Source organism: Gopherus flavomarginatus, chromosome 23 (assembly GCF_025201925.1).
Source record: "Gopherus flavomarginatus isolate rGopFla2 chromosome 23, rGopFla2.mat.asm, whole genome shotgun sequence".
NCBI lineage: Eukaryota > Metazoa > Chordata > Testudines > Testudinidae > Gopherus > Gopherus flavomarginatus.
In genome coordinates this window covers 8835306-8852552 of record NC_066639.1, presented here as the reverse complement: position 1 = coordinate 8852552, position 17247 = coordinate 8835306, and the positions used below count along the sequence as shown (strand labels likewise).

Sequence of the window (17247 nt, the reverse complement as noted above, 5' to 3'; positions counted from 1 at the left end):
ACCTAAACTCCATCACTTTTCCTAGTCTAAACTAACCCTGAGCATCACGGTTATCCTGTTCCCCCATTTCAAAGCAATTGTTAGTCATCGAGTTCTCCCTTGGGGAACAAATTGTTTCATTCCCAGTTGTTCTGATGTTGCTTCAGGTTGTGCTGGAGAGCGGATATTTTTATTATTATTTTCCGCACTTAAAATATATTGAACTATAACAAAGAACAGGAACAGGGCAGGGATAGGGAAAAAGTCATTTCCTCCTCTGTAACAACAGACATAGTTAGGGTAAGTCAGAGGGAGTCCCTTATTCCCCATAACTGTCCTCCTTCAATCCGTGCTAGAACCTAAGAATCATTTTCCTTTCCCCAGTTGTGGGGTGAGAGACTTCCAAAAGTGCTCCCTGTGCTATAGCACATGGCTAAGCTCAGAGAATAACCCCAAATCTCCCCTGAGCTTTGCTTTTTGAATTCTGTATTTCCGATTGCTTCAAGCCTGGGCATTGTGATTATTAACCAGTTTCTCTAGCACTGTTCCTACCACTGTTTCTGTAACATATTTTGTTTTTTATGGGACAGGGTTGTTATTCCTTTGCCTAACCCCAGCCTGGAAGGCCAGAGTGTCTGTTTTCTCTGGCCCCTCCCCACAGATAAATCTGACAGGGTTGAACCTGCCTGGGGCAAACAAAAAGCCCCACCGGTCACACACATGAAGCAGATAGACATACACAAGACACAGAAGAAACTGAATAATTTGAGCTATCAACATTTCCACTTTCCCACAGCATGTTAGTTCTGAAGGTTGTTTTAATTTCTTTCTTTTCTTGGAACCAGAACTGGGGAAAGAGAACCCTGGAGTCAGTGGAATTACAGCAGGAAGGGATAAGTCTCATGATTCGTCACTAACCAAAGGCTTTGTAAACAGACTGATGATGTTACTGAATGGTCTGGCTAACCCTGCAGTTAGAAACAATCAGCTCTATGGGTGGTAAATTGACAGGCTTTGCTGCTGATCATGAAATAGCAGCTGTTGAAAGGTAATATACTTCTATTTCAATGCCTCTGGAAGTACAGAAAACAATGATCTGTGTTACAGGCAAGTTGCCATTTCTCAGTGCCCCAATTTCTATTGTGTGTGTACAGGAAGGTTTGAATGTGTAGCAGGTAGTTTGATAAAGCTTAGCTATTTTATGTATGTAACAGACTCCTGCCCACCTCCAGCAGAGGTTTCAGTCACATAATATGGCAACTTACTGAATGTCACGCAAATTAGTCCATTCCTCCCCATAGTCGGTCTCTGACCGGAATGTTAGAATGAGGCAGAGAACTGGGAAAGTATCGCAGTAGGAATACATTAAAAAGTGGGATTAATCAGAGCTGGGGTGCAGACCGAGCCTGTTCTACAGCTGGTGAAGTGATAGGGACACACTCCCACTAGTGCAGGCTCTGAAATAACGGCAGAAGCAGATCGAAGAGAATTAGCTCATATGGGAGCTATGGGCAGCTGCCCTGTCAGTGCATCACTCACCTGGCAGGTGTTACACAAAACACAGCACTTCCCCTCTGGAAGAGAAACACGTCTCCCCGCTGCCACCACTTCATTATACTGTCCATGAGGCTGTTTGTCCTGCTGGACTTGGATCTCTTTGAGTGGTCCATGGTGATTCATAAAAGAGCAGGATTCATCCCAATGGAAATCTCTTCACTTCTTTCTTAGTGTTACCTTCTTAGCCCTGGCTTTGGAGATGACATTAGCCGTATCCTGTCTTGATTTTAGGTAGGATTTTGATCACCTTCTGGGGCTTGGCAGCTTAGAACTTTTGAGGGCTTTTCTCTGCCTTTTTGGTCCCCGCTGCAGTCAGTACATGCTAGACATGGGCATGGTGACCTTCCTGAGGTTCTTGACAGCTTTATCCAGCTTCTTGGGGGCTATTTTCCTGCTCACAGCCACTGTCATCTTATCATGCCTTGTTCTGGAGGCCCAGCTGCTGGTTGAATGGGAAGGAGCCAAAGTGCTGGTGACTTTATCCTGCACCAAGTTGCCTTTGCTTGTCAGACTCCTGAACCCCAACTGGACGTGGCTCTTGTTCTTCTGCACAGCACAGCCCTGGACAGGAGGGATCTGCAAATGTACATTCCTATGATCGCTTTGTTTAATGGATGAAAACATAAACTCTACACTTAGAGGATTGGAACTGATTTCAGCTGATGGTCAGGTTTGCTAGGTTTTTATGCATTTGAACAGTGAAATGTTGAGTGTTTACATTCATTTCAAGCATCCCCGTATAGTGGAGCTCCTGAACATAATGGAGAATGGAAATGAAAATGTTTTACCTTTTTTCAAAAATAAAAATAAGAAAATAAGAGGCTTATTAGAGGGCACTTGGATTTGAAGCAAGGACCCCTTGATCTTCAGTCAAACACTCTACCACTGAGCTTTACCCCAATGAGAGCAGATACTTTCCCCATTGTAGCTGAAGCACATCAGTGATTCCAATAGCAGGGGCAGGTTCTCTCTGGGGCACAGAGATATTTCGGGGAGTTGGTGGCTCCTTTCTTTCCTCACTCTGGAGTAAACTCAGTTTTTTATTCCATGGTACATGTTTATGGAATAGCAACAGCAGCTTGAAGAAAGAGGAGAGTAACTATCTCATTCTCAGAGCTGCTGAAGGTGGCCACGTCCCCTCTGTCTGACCATTGCCATTGCAGGAGAGAAGGTTTCAATGGAATTGAATGCCCTGGGTCAAACTAGAGACACAGAAAGGTAACGAACAGCAAAGGAAATTGTGTCGGTATGTGAAACTGAGGAGGGACGTGAAATGCTCACAGGGTGGCGCAATACCCTAATCCAGGCCTGCACAACTCGTAAAGCGGCAAGGGCCACATTACTCTAAAGTAAACAGCTGAGGGCCAAAACCCCCTTTGCCTGTGATGAGTGCCTCATACTGCAGTCTGCCCCAGTGAATGAGGGCTAGATGGAGACTGGGTAATAGCTAAGACTGAGGTGAAGTGGGGATAGTGGGTGGAGGTTCCCCTGGGATGGGGAGAGCCATAACTTTAGGGGTACTGCCAGGGGGTACTGTCAGGTTAAAAGGGGCACCGGAGTCCTGGGAGTGACAGGGCCAGCTGCAGTAAGGCAGATCACCGGCCTGCGGTGGGCGCTCTGACATCTGGAGAGCTAATTCCCAAGATGATCAGCAGGAGGTGCCACCAGGTGAGTCTGCCCCTGCTTACATTGGGGAAGAATGAACATGGTTTTTGTAAAGGAAAATCATGCCTCGGAAATCTACTATAATTCTTTGAGAGAGTCAACAAGCATGTGGATAAAGGTGATCCCGTGGATATAATATACTTAGATTTTCAGAAAATCTTTGACAAGGTCTCTCCTCAAAGGCTCTGAAGCAAAATGGGATAAGATGGAAGGTCCTCTCTGGGATAGGTATGGTTCAAGGCAAGAAATAAAGGCTCTGATTTACAGAATGGAGAGGTAAATAGTGGTGTCCCCCTGAGGTCTGTACTGGGTCCAGCACTGTTCAACATACTCCTAAGTGATCTGGAAAAAGGGGTAAAAACAGTGAGATGGAAACATTTGCAGATGATACAAACCAACTCAAGTTAGTTACGTCCAAAAGAGAGTGCGAAGTGTGACAAAGGGATTTCACCAAACTGTGTGACTGGGCAGCAAAAAGGCAGATGAAATGCAATGTGGATAAATGCAAAGTAATGCACATGGGAAAACATGATCTCAACTCTACATCTAAACTGCTGGGGTCAAAATTTTGCTCTTACAACTTAAGAAAGAGATCTTGGAGTCACTGTGGATACTTCTCTGAAAACATCTACTCAATGTGCATCGGCAGTCAAAAAAGCGAGCAAAATGTTGGGAAGTCATTAGGAAAGGGATGGCTAGCAAGACAGAAATATAATATTGCCTGTCTATGAATCTATGGTATGCCCCATCTTGAATATTGGAGCTGGTCCCCCATCTCAAAGAGATATATCGGAATTGGGAAAGGTACAGAAAAGAGCAACCAAAATAATTAGGAGTCTTGAACAGTTTCCGTGTGAGGTGAGATTAATAAGACTGAGGGGAGTTTTCAGCTTGGAAAAGAGATGACTAAGGGGGGACGAGGATAGAGATCTATAAAATGATGACAAGTTTGGAGAAGGTAAATAAGGAAGTATCAGGAGGTAGCCGTGTTAGTCTGGATCTGTAAGGAAGTGTTATTTACTCCTCATAACACAAGAACTAGCGGTCACCCGATGAAATGAATAGACAGCTGGTTTAAAACAAACCAAAGAAAGTATTTCTTCACCCAACACACAGTCAACCTAGGGAAACTTTGCCAGAGGATGCTGTGAGGGCCAAGACTATAACACCAAAGAACTAGATAAGTTGATGGAGGAGAGATCCATCATTGGCTATTAGCCAGGATGGGCAAGGATATAAAACCATGTTCTTGAAGTGTCCCTAACCTCTGTTTGCCGAAAGCTGGGAATGGGTAATGGGATGGATTGCTTGATGATTCCCTGTTCTGTCGATTCCCTCGCGGGCACCTGGCATTGGCCACTGTGGGAGGATAGGATTCTAGGGTGGCTGGACCATTGGTCTGATCCAGTATGGCTGTTCTTATGACCAATAGAGGGCAGTCCCCACCAGCAATATTTATATTTGGTGCACTGAAAGGGCTAACTTTCCCAAGGCGATCAAAATGATTAGTGAAAGTGTTTTGGAGAAAAACACTTAACAGAACAATGTAAATGAAAATTGGAAACTGTTGTTTAAGGAGCTTGTTAGATGGGGCATAAGCCACGTTGCATAATTAGCTGAGCTTGCAATGGCCTTCCACTCAACTCGCTGACATTTCTCCATCTGCAAATGTGGTACCCATTTTAAAATCTAGATCCAATCAATTACAACACGTCAGGGAAGATTCTAGGCATCAATGATCTGATCATTGGGTTGATGGAGGTAAACAAGACATTCTCATAAGGCTCCCTCCCTCTTCCCAAGAGCCATCCTCATCCTCTCTGCCCTTTCTGCTCCACATCCTCTGCAAACTTTCGAAGACAGATGCCTGGTGATGGCCTTTGCTCGTGGGGATGTCGCCTAGTGGTCACGGTTTTGGTCCCGCGGGACAGGAGGGTGCAGCAGATGGCAGGGGAGCCCAGGGCTTCCCATGGGCTCTGACCCAGGCCACTCTGAGGGCAACACTTCCTACCACCCTGCTATTGTCCAAAGTTTGCAGTTTATCACAGGAAGCTCTGACGAGTGTCAGCTCACTGCTTGGCACTTCTTCTCAGCTGGGCATGTCATGGCAGCTTTCTCCTTCTTGGGGCGGCAGCTGTCTCAGTTACGCTGACAGATCTGGGTTGGTAACTTGTCAGTGGGTGAGGTCGAAGTGGGAACTCAGGAGCTTAGTGCATGGGCCTCTACAGCATGAACTAAAAGCCACCTGGCTGCTAGCTAAGACTGTAGAAAAGACTCGTTTTCTCTCTCCCTCTAAGTGATCTTGGTGCCACTAGCTGGGACACAGCACCGCACCCTGGAGGTGTGTGAGTTACATACGTCCCCTAGCTGAGGAAGCGCATCCTGAGCTTCAGAGAGTTCCCAGCTGTAATCCCAGACGACCCTTGTAACAATTGGCCTCTGGCAGGACACTGCTGAGAGTATCAATTCAGGACAAATTGCTTGGAACAGGGCAGTCACAGTCCTGCCTAGAATATGAGGCAAGTGTACTAGAGAACCAGGGAGCACAGCCGCTCCGTGTCAGAGCCCCAGAGATCCCGCAGAAATGATGAGCTGCATGCCATTCTAGGGGGTGCCCCTGCAACAACCCTACCTGTTGCTTTCCTCCTCCCCCAACCGTTCTGGGCTACAGTGGCAGTGTCCCCCCCATTTGTGTAATGAAGTAATAAAGAATGCAGGAGTGAGAAATACCGACTTCTTAGTGAGATAAAATGAGGGAGAGGAAGCCTCCAGCTGCTATGATAGTCCAGGCAGGACATTAAACGGTGGGAGGGAGAGGAGCCCAGCCTCCTGCTGCTATGATAGTCCAGGCAGTACAGAATCTTTTCATTAGACTTGAAAGGGCAGGGAGGGGCTGATGGAGCTCAGCCTCTAGTTGCTATGATGGAGACAGTTACCAGCCGTTCTGTACTATCTGCCAGGAATGACCAGGGGTCATTCTCATTTTTACCCACGTGCCCCGGCCGACCTCACCGAGGCCAGCCAGGAGCACTCACAGGCTGATGATGACAATGGATAGCAGTCATATTGTACCATCTGCCACCAGGAAGAGGATGCTGGTGTTCAGTGCTACAGCACCTCGTCTACCAGCAGCATGCAGTAGACATAGGGTGACATTGAAAAAAGGCGAGAAACTTTTTTTTCCCTTTTCTTTCAGGGGGCGGAAGGGTGTAAATTGATGACATATACCCTGAAACACCCGGGAAAATGTTTTTGACCCTTCAAGCACTGGGAGCTCAGCCAAGAATGCAAATGCTTTTTAGAGACTGTGGGAATTGTGGGATAGCTGGAGTCCTCAGTACCCTCTCCCTCCCTCCATGAGCATCCATTTGATTCTTTGGCTTTCCATTACGCTTGTCACGCAGCACTGTGCTGTGGACTCTGTATCATAGCCTGGAGATTTTTTCAAATGCTTTGACATTTCGTCTTCTGTAACGGAGCTGTGATAGAACAGATTTGTCTCCCCATAGAGTGATCAGATCCAGTATCTCCCGTACAGTCCATAGTGGAGCTCTTTTTGGATTTGGGACAGCATCACCACCTGTGCCACTCTGGGCAAACAGGAAATGAAATTCAAAAGTTCTCAGGGCTTTTCCTGTCTACCTGGCCAGTGCATCCGAGTTCAGATTGCTGTCCAGAGTGGTCACAATGGTGCACTGTGGGATAGCGCCCAGAGGCCAGTACCGTTGATTTGCAGAGCAGTACAACAGAATGTCTAACATCTTCTCTTTGCTATGATAATATTCAGGTTCAACTCCATTATAGCAAACAGAAGCTTCCTACCCCTGGGCTGCTCTCCAGTACTGAGCCTCCTGCACACAGACCATCTGAGACTTGCACAGTGTTACCAAACCCTTGCCCTTAACCTGAGTTTTCCTTATGAGTCACTGCCTTCACTTACCCCTCACTAAGCCCCACAGTTCACGCAAACATATGCCCCCAGAGTGCTGACAACCCCCATGGCAAGAACACATCCTTGGGCAGCTTTACTGACAAAGCCTACAACACTCAGCATGGAAATGAGGCAGAATTGGCCTCCCAAGTTTCACATGCACCTCTCTGTGTAGCACAGCACAGTTCTGTCCAGCTGCTCCAACCCATCCCTCCATCAGCCAATCACAGCTATAGCTGACCCTGGGCACACAGCTGGAGGCATGCGGATAGATGCTGGGATTCTCATCTGTCCTGTGTTCACAGATGGGAATCCCAGCAACTATGACTTTCTTAGGTGCCTCCTTCTGACACGTGTCAGAAAAAATGACCGGTTTCTTTTGCAAGCATTTGCACTGCAAGGCAGAGGCAGTCTTCTCTGTTTCCTCAAAGGATTGACCAAAAGGTGGGAAGAGCGGACACATTTGGCAAAGCACCACTGAGAGCTGTATCTCTAACCTCCACTTTACCTGGCAGGTGCCTTGGCCAGCTTAGCCACGGTGCTGCTGACTGGGACTGTTCTCCCAGCTGCTCCATTTTTCATCAGTGACAATCAAAAGGAAGGTGACATGACATCTGTGTGTGGACATCCCCAGCAAATCACAAGGACATGGGACACAGAATCTCATGTTGCAGCAATTGCAGTCAAAGCAACCACCATGCTAATACCAGTCACAGCAGCCTTTTCATCAACTCCAGGCTTGTGATTTCATTCTTTCCAATGCTTCTCGCCAAAGAAGCCTTTTCTTTAGCAAGCAATTACTTGTGTTGCCAAGGGAGGTGGTCTCTGCTTCCCAGAAAAAGACAGGAAAATATGAGCGAGGAGACAAAAGCCGTACAACAAGGCACCACTGGGAATTGAACCCAGGATCTCCTGTTTATTAAACAGCTGCTTTAGCCAGCTAAGCCATGGTGCCTGCCTCAAGAAAGTATTTGCAACTGTTCTATTTGATGGCCCCGGACAACACCTGCAAATTCCAAAGTACAGATGTTCCCCATTTCCCTCAAGACTTGCAAGGAAGAACTGGCAGGCCAAGCCAGGATGTGTCTCTTACATCCTTATTAATATGTGTGAACAAAGAAATTGTATGTTGCTTCTGCCCATCCAGATGGGTTTGTTAGTATAATGGAAAAGTGAAGGGATAGAGCTAAAGTGTTACTAGCCTGGCACACACCGATGGGGAAACCTAGAGAAAGTGGTGCCAGCCCTTTGATGGGTCAGCTGGCAGAGCAGAGGACTTGAGCCGGCACTCAGGAAGTCATCCTTACGTCGCCCTTGTGACTCCAGCTTGAGGGAGAGCTGCTTTTTCTTTCCCTTGCTGAGAAAGGGCAAGAGAAGAATGAAAGGTCAGGTGGGCCAACTCGGTGCAGAAGCCCATGCTGTCTTTTCCTGCCGCATAGCCTGAAATGAGGGACTCGTGGCAGTTAAAGGCACTGCTGCACTTTCAGAAAACATCCCACCCCTGCACAAAGGGGGATAGAAGAGCCTGTTAGTCTAGTACGCTCCCAACTGAACTATTTCAGCAGCTGCTAGGTTTCTTTTTGGCCTCCTGCTTTTCTGTGTGGGATGTTTTTTTCAGCTGTGGCACAGAAAAAGGACGTCACTGCGAGCAGCCCATGAAGACAAGATTTACTTTTGCCTTCCTCAGATGGTTGGGGAGAGCGAGGAGCAGCACTATGTGCTCCATGTGTCCTGGTCACTTTCCCCACCTGGGCTGTGCTGTGAGGGGAGCATCAGAAGCTGCTGCTCTCTGCCCTCCCGCTATGCAGCCCAGCTGAGGAAAGTGACCTGGATGCAGGGAGCTCGGATGATCTCGCTTCTCGACCTCCAACCCCTGCTAGGGAAGGCTGCTGTGTGCTGTCTTTATGGCTGCACTTTCAGTGATGGAGGTTTCTCTATCCCATTGTTCCAGGGGCCTCCTACTAGATTGCCAGCTGCTTTTCAACTGCAGTGTGGAGACTGCTTGTGTGTGGGGAGAGACAGTGTGTGTGTTGGGGAAGGGTGAGCGTGTTGAGGTAGGTAGGAGCAGATCATTATTATCCCTACTTGAAAGAGGGAGAAGCTAAGGCTGAGAAAGGAGAATTGACTTGTCTTAGGTCACACAGCCAGTCAGAGGCAGAGTTGGGAATAGGAACCCAGAGCCCTGATTTTCAAATTTACCTTCGGATCTTGAATTTCAGACATTCAATGACCGGAATAAATTGCTCTCAGAGGAGCTCCAGACCAACAACAGTGCACAGTAATTATTCAGCAAGTATTTGAGGAGAACTGCAATGTTAGAGAGAATCATGAACTGCTCAGAGACAATTAATGCAGAGAAGCAGCAAAATTCATCAAACATAGAACTGGTTCTGACTTATTTCCTTGGTCTTAAAAGAGACCAACAAGGACCTGAGTCTCCTCCCTGTCAATAACCCCCTGCTCAGGCAACCAGCGTAGAGACTGAGAACGGGAGGCTGAGCGTTCTCACCAGAGAGTCCAAAAGATGGCCCAGGTCACTGGTGGGGATCACTGCCTGAGCACTATTTCAGCCCGACATATTTGGCTGGACTCTCCACAGTGAGAGCTCTAGAGCAGTCCCTTGAAAAACACACACACACACACACGTCTCCTAGTGTTGGGAGGGGAACAGGAGAAAGGAGAAAAGCAAGAGACAAAGAGAAAGGAGGGAGGGATGGATGGAGGAAACGGTGAAACAGAAAGGACAAACCCTAATGTCCCCAGTGATTCTAAGGGACAAAATCCCAGGTGTGGAATAATATTCTGCCTCCTTAAGCTCGTGTTTTCCATGCCTAGAATTCAGCTGTCACCAGATGGATCAGACTGAACAGGTTTCAAACCTCCAGGAGGCTCTTATCTTCTAAACACGGACGGCTGTTTTCTAGTAAAATCACTACAAGAGAAGGAGAAAACTCGAAAGAGGTTCCTCCTGGTGCTCACGTCTGTGAACCCGAATACTCTCTCAGTCCTCAAAGAGAGACTTGGAGAAGGAGACTTACTGAAGCAAGGCCACAGGGGTCTCTGAGGTTTCCCTGGCCCCTTGCCCCAGTCCTGCCTGGCTGATGTCAGCATCTCTCTGTGAGGTCACCACCGCCCTATCACCTTTGACCAATAGTCTGAGGTGCTGCAAAAGGTCTTTTTGATGTCACTGCCACACCCCTCCCTTGCTGTGCTAATGTCCTTCCCTGGCCAGACACTTTGGAGGTTTGAGCTACTCCCTGTGAATCACCCCACTCAAAGACCGTTCGTTCTAGGCAGCAAGCCGGCTAGACAGGAAAACATCAGACGCTGTTCCCAATGTTACACTCGGTATTTCAGAAATGCGTCGACTTTATGGCCAGAAGAGACCATTAGAGCATCTAGTCATATAATTATAGAATATCAGGGTTGGAAGGGACCTCAGGAGGTATCTAGTCCAATCCACTGCTCAAAGGAGGACGAATCCCCAACTAAATCATCCCATCCACGGCTTTGTCAAGGGTGACCTTAAAAACTTCTAAGGAAGGAGATTCCACCACCTCCCTAGGTAACCCATTCCAGTGCTTCACCACCCTCCTAGTGAAAAAGCTTTTCCCTAATATCCAACCTAAACCTCCCCCATTGCAACTTGAGACCATTACTCCTTGTTCTGTCATCAGGTACCACAGAGAACAGTCTAGATCCATCCTCTTTGGAATTCCCTTTCAGGTACTTGAAAGCAGCTATCAAATCCCCCCTCAGTCTTCTCTTCTGCAGACTAAACAAGCCCAGTTCCCTCAGTCTTTCCTCATAAGTCATGTGCTCCAGACCCCTAATCATTTTTGTTGCCCTCTGCTGGACTCTTTCCAATTTTTCCACATCCTTCTTGTAGTGTGGGGCCCAAAACTGGACACAGTACTCCAGATGAAGCCTCACCAATGTCAAATAGAGGGGAATGATCACATCCCTTGATCTGCTGGCAATGCCCCTACTTATTCAGCCCAAAATGCCATTAGCCTTCTTGGCAACAAGGGCACCCTGCTGACTTATATCCAGCTTCTAATCCACTGTAACCCTTAGGTCCTTTTCTGCAGAACTGCTGCCTGGCCATCCGGTCCCTAGTCTGTAGCAGTGAATGGGATTCTTCCATCCTAAGTGCAGGATTCTGCACTCGTCCTTGTTGAACCTCACCAGATTTCTTTTGCCCCAGTCCTCTAATTTGTCTAGGTCCCTCTGTATCCTATCCCTACACTCCAGCATATATAACACTCCTCCCAGTTTAGTGTCATCTGCAAACTTGCTGAGGGTGCAATCCACACCATCCTCCAGATCATTAATGAAGATATTGAACAAAACCAGCCCCAGGACCAACCCTTGGGGCACTGCGCTTGAAACCGGCTGCCAACTAGAAATGGAGCCATTGATCACTGCCCATTGAGCCTGATGATCTAGCCAGCTTACTATCCATCTTACAGTCCATTCATCCAGCCCATACTTCTTTAACTTGCTGGCAAGAATACTGTGGGAGACCATATCAAAAGCTTTGCTAAAGTCAAGGAATAACACATCCACTGCGTTCCCCTCATCCACAGAGTCTGTTATCGCCTCATAGAAGGCAATTAGGTTAGTCAGGCATGACTTGCCCTTGGTGAATCCATGCTGACTGTTCCTGATCACTTTCCTCTCCTCTAAGTGCTTCAGAATTGATTCCTTGAGGACCTGCTCCATGATTTTTCCAGGGACTGAGGTGAGGCTGACTGGCCTGTAGTTCCCTGGATCCTCTTTCTTCCCTTTTTTAAAGATAGGCACTACAGTAGCCTTTTTCCAGTCATCCGGGACCTCCCCCGATCACCATGAGTTTTCAAAGATAATGGCCAATGGCTCTGCAATTACATCCGCCAACTCCCTTAGCACCCTAGGATGCAGCGCATCCGGCCCCATGGACATGTGCTCATCTCCAGTTTTTCTAAATAGTCCCGAACCACTTCTTTCTCCACAGAGGGCTGGTCACCTCCTCCCCATACTGTGCTGCCCAGTGCAGCAATCTGGGAGCTGACCTTGTTTGTGAAGACGGAGGCAAAAAAATCATTGAGTACATTAGCTTTTTCCACATCCTCTGTCCACTAAGTTACCTCCCTCATTCAGTAAGGGGCCCACACTTTCCTTGACTTTCTTCATGTTACTAACATACCTGAAGAAACCCTTCTTGTTAGTCTTAACATCTCTTGCTAGCTGCAACTCCATGTGTGATTTGGCCTTCCTGATTTCACTCCTGGATGCCTGAGCAATATTTTTATACTCCTCCCTGGCCATTTCTCCAATCTTCCACTTCTTGGAAGCTTCTTTTTTGCATTTAAGATCAGCAAGGATTTCACTGTTAAGCCAAGCTGGTCGCCTGCCATATTTACTATTCTTTCTACACATCTGGATGGTTTTTTCCCTGCAACCTCAGTAAGGATTCTTTAATCCTTTAGAGGATTGGAACTGATTTCAGTGGAGTCACATGTTTGCTAGGTTTTTATGCATTTGTACAGGAAAATATTGAGTGTTTCCATTCATTTCAGGGATCCCTATTCAGTGGAACTCCTCAACATAATGGAAATGTAATTATTTTTGTTGAAAGAAGAGGTTTAAAAGGGGGCATTGGGATTAGAGCCAAGGACTACTTGATCTTCAGTCAAACACTCTGCCACTGAGCTATACCCCCACGATTGCTGTGGGGGTAAGTCAGTGATCTTAAAGATTTTGAAGGACAGGCCCTGCCTCAGAGATCTCCTGTTCTCTTCCCAGACCACAGTGCTTTTAAAAATTGGGTTTGATTAAACTTATAGATACATTTAGACACCACAGCTTGCACACCCACCACATAACTTCCCCCAGTGACATAGCTACCACCTCTCTGGGAGAAGGATTAACTGCACGGACGGAACAGCTCTCTCCTCTCTGCTTAGAGCCTCTTCATTCTTTATGACTAGGTAGGAAAGAACCTCCTGAATGACAGTAACCAACTGACCAAATATTGGTGGGTCTGCATTCAATATGGGTAACTGGTTGTATTGGGCTGGATGAGTAGGAGTATTGCCAGCAGATCGAGGGAAGTGATTATTCCCCTCTATTTGGCACTGGTGAGGCCACATCTGGAGCATTGTGTCCAGTTTTTGCCCTCCCACTACAGAAACAAATTGGAGAGAGTCTAGGGGAGGGCAACAAAAATGATTAGGGGGCAGGGGACTTACAAGGAGAGGCTGAGGGCACGGTCACCCGGGGGGGGCAAGTGGGGCAATTTACCCCAGGCCCTGCAGGGATCCCATGAGAACATAGTATTGCAACTTTTTTTTATGGAAGGGGCCCTCAAAATTGTTTTGCCTCAGGCTTTCTGAATCCTCTGGGTGGACCTGCCCACTCCACCTCTTTGACTCATTCTCCTCCCTCTGAGGCCCCACCTGTGCTCTGCCCTCACTCCCATTTGGCCATTTCCCACCCCTGCTCTTCCTCTTTGGCTGATGCCTGCTGGTCCACCTTTTGTTTGCTCCTCTCCTCCCCGAAAGCCTCCTTGTGCCTCTCCACCCGCTACCCCAAGGTCTTCCTGCTTCCCCCACCTCTCTGCCCCTCCCCTGAGACTCGCCCTGTCCACCTCTTTCCTCAGTCATCTCTTGTTATTCCTGGAAACATCAAGGATGGAATAAAAAGCCGAGTTTACTCCAGGGTAAGGAAAGAAAGGAGCCACCAACCCCTTGGCAAATCTCAGTGCCCCAGAGAAAACCTGCCCCCTGCTATTGCAATCCCTGATGTGCTGGGGATGTGATGGTAAAGGAACTGTCTGAATGATCAAGGCAGGAAATGGACAACAATCTACAGGAACGTCATTGACCACAAACACACTCTCCTCATGCTCCAACCAGAAGGGAAATGAGCAGGAATTCTTGCAGTTCAGCCAGGGACACACTTACACAATGGCACAGCAGTGTGTGTGTTGTGGAAGCTGGTCTGAGGGAACATCTGGAATTGATCACTCAATGAGAACAGAACTGGAGTGTAGTGAGAGACCCATCTTGAGCAAGTAGTTGTGGCTGAGTGGTTAAGGTGATGGGCTAGAAATCTATTGGGGTTTCCCCCCGCAGGTTCAAATCTTGTCAACTACAGGGGAAGTTGTGGTCCTTTAGTTTCAAGAGAGTTGGGTCTTGTCTTGCTCTCAAGCTATATCTACACTATTGGATAATGTGGCTTTAAAGTGTTTGAATTAAACAGCTGTTGCATGTCCACACTATGCCTCTTGTCTTACCAGAGCACATCCAGGCTAGAATCTTGGATGGCCACAGAGAGCAGTGCACTGTGGGTAGCTGTGCAACTGGCTGCAGGTGCTTTGGGAAGGGTTTGCAATGCCTCACAGGCTGGTACAGCATCACATGATGCAGGTTTCTCTATCCCATTGTTCCATGGGAATCCTACTAGATTGCCAGCTGCTTTTCAACTGCAATGTGTTTGGGTGCGGGGGGAAGAGTGAGTGAGTCTGTGTTTGTGTGTGTGGGGAGAAGGGAGTGTGTGTGTTGGGGAAGAGTGAGTGTGTTGGTCACTCGTGTGCCCACACTGTCTCTAAGTTCAGACAGCTGCTGCAAGCAACCAGTCCTGAGGAAGGGGGAGGGGCACAGCCCTCACTGGCTCAGCTCAGCACAGCTCAGCACAGCAGCCTCTGTCACACATGCACGCTGTGGCCTGCTTAGCTCTTGTCAGGTGTGCTGGAACAGGGGGTTAGGGGGTCATGGCCCCACCACTCTTTACCGGCTGTTAGGACAAGTGGTGGAGGGGGGGGGAAGGGTGGAGTCTTGGGAGGAAGAGGTGTTCTGTGGATGTGGCCTCAGGGGGAGGGGTGGTGTGAGTGTGGTTCCTTGGGGAAGGGGTGTCATGAGAGCGCCACAGTTCAGACAACGGTGTCCCCGCCCCACTGTAAGGAAGCTCCCACCGCCCCTGCTCTGTGTTCGTAGTGCAGGAGAGAGCAGCATCCATGGCAGTGATTTGTTCCCGGGGGCTCCAGCAGAAGGGCTTGGGAGGTGATTTAAAGGTCCCAGGGCTCCGACAGGGGGGCTCAGGAGGCGATTTAAAGGGCCTGGGGCTCCGGCCACTGCAGGGAGCCCTGGGCCCTTTAAATCACCAGACTGGGAAAGCCAGGCCGGGCTGGCACAGCGTACCCGCTCTTGCCAGTACCCCATACCAGAACATGCTGGCTTACTTTCACCTCTGGAAGCTCCTCACATGGCTCAATAACTGCTTAAAAGCTGGGAAACAAAGGGTAGGAATAAATGGTCAGTTTTCAGGATGCAAATTGGTACCTAGTGGTGTCTATACTGGGGCCAGGACTAGTCAACATATTGATAAACGATCTGCTAAACAGAGAGGTGACAAAATTTGCAGATGATCCAAAACTACAGAGGACAGTTAAGTCCAAAGCAGCCTGTGAAGAGCTAAAAAGAGATTTCACAAAACTAGGTGAAAGGGCAACAAAATGGCAGATGAAATTCAATGCTGATAAATGCAAAGTGATGCACATTGGCAAACACAATCTCAACTCTACATATAAAACGATGGGATGTCAAATAGCTGTTGCCACTCAAGTGAGAGATCTCGGAGTCACTGTGGATAGTTCTCTGCAAACATCCACTCAGTGTGCAGTGGTCGGTAAAAAGTGAACAGAATGTTGGGAATCATTAGGAAAGAGATAGAATATAAGAGAGAAAATCTTATTGCCGCTGTATAAATCCATGGTACGCCCACATCTTGAATGCTGCATGCAGATACGGTCACCCCATCTCAGAAAAGATGTATTGGAATTGGAAAAGGTTCAGAAAAGGGGTATGGAGTGTCTGCCATATGAAGAGAGAATAATAAGCCTGGGACCTTTCAGCTTGGAGAAAAGATGACCAAGGGGAAATATGATAGAGGTCTATAAAATCATGACTGGTGTGGAGAAAGTAAATAAGGAAGTGTTACTTATTCCTTCTCATAACACAAGAACTAGGGGTCACCAAGTGAAATTAATAGGCAGCACATTTAAAACAAACAAACAGAAGTATTTTTTCACACAATGCACAGTCAACGTGTGGAACTCCTTGCCAGAGGATCTTGTGAAGGCCAAGACTCTAACAGGGCTCAAAAAAAGAGCTAAATCAATTCATGGAGGATATGCTCTGAGCCAGGATGGGCAGGAAAGATGTCCCTAATCTCTGTTTGCTAGGAGTGGGTGACAGGGGATAGATCACTTGATAATTATCTGTTCTGTTTATTCTCTCTGGGGCACCTGGCTTTGGCCACTATGGGAAGACAGGACACTGGGCGAGATGGACCCAGTCTGACCCAGTCTGGCTGCTCTTACGTCTTTATGCTCCTTTCATACAGATGCCTGGAATTCTGGCGCACAATGTGTCCCTGAGGTCTCAGCCAAAATGCCCAGACAGGCAAACACTCTGGGCTCCTGAAGCCTCTGCCCCCCACCTAGTGCCTATGGCTCATCCCTGACCCTTGCTGCTGCTCCTTGCTGTAGAAGGTGAAAGGAGCGGCGGCAGCACAGGAGCCTTCTGGGGACACAGATCTGAGGCTTTGGGAGAGACACATTGTCTGAGACATCAGAGCGCTGTAAACAATGCAGCCACCCCCTCAATCAGGGGTCTGTTCCAGCCCTGAGTCTGGGCTACCACGATCCCTCCCACAGAGCAGGGTGCCCACAGATTACAGCCTGAAAATAGGCATGTGACACTAACTCCTGTTCTCCCTGACAGGGCCTCCCCTAGACCAAAGGGCACCTCACGCAAGACATGTCTTTGGTGCCCCCCCCCATGTTAAATTTTGAATATCTTATTTTTCATTGCATTTGTAGCTCACTTTATGATTTCGATGCATGACTTTCTCTGTCATATAAGATGCTAAATTTGCAGGCTAGGTTCTGTAAACCTGTATTTATTCATGCCACATATAAGCAAATAAAACAAATTCATTTCCTCTAAGCATATAGAAACTTTTTAATTTTGACAGTAACTGAAATGTACTAACACCTAGCAATGGAACTGTCACCAGCACAGGGCTGGCCAGTATTAAGTAGTGTTACTGTAGGAGACAGCGTTAGGATG

General features: G+C 47.7%; 1 protein-coding gene, 2 long non-coding RNA genes and 1 other non-coding gene across 14 annotated transcripts in view; 1 reads left to right on the top strand and 3 right to left on the bottom strand.

The window, feature by feature from the left end:
- The window catches only part of LOC127039341 (zinc finger protein 436-like), a 782343-nt gene that overhangs the window by 278084 nt on the left and 487012 nt on the right, over positions 1 to 17247 (top strand). The gene's annotated exons all lie outside the window — the stretch shown is intronic.
- Positions 1 to 17247, bottom strand: part of LOC127039472 (uncharacterized) — a 591654-nt gene that overhangs the window by 87498 nt on the left and 486909 nt on the right. The window lies entirely within an intron of this gene.
- Positions 4233 to 5284, bottom strand: LOC127039500 (uncharacterized). The gene is made up of 2 exons (XR_007771066.1): positions 5206 to 5284; positions 4233 to 5100 (listed from the first exon to the last, which is right to left on the bottom strand). It is a non-coding gene; the product is annotated as an uncharacterized LOC127039500 (long non-coding RNA).
- TRNAI-AAU (transfer RNA isoleucine (anticodon AAU)) lies at positions 8014 to 8087 on the bottom strand. The gene has a single exon. It is a non-coding gene; the product is annotated as a tRNA-Ile (tRNA).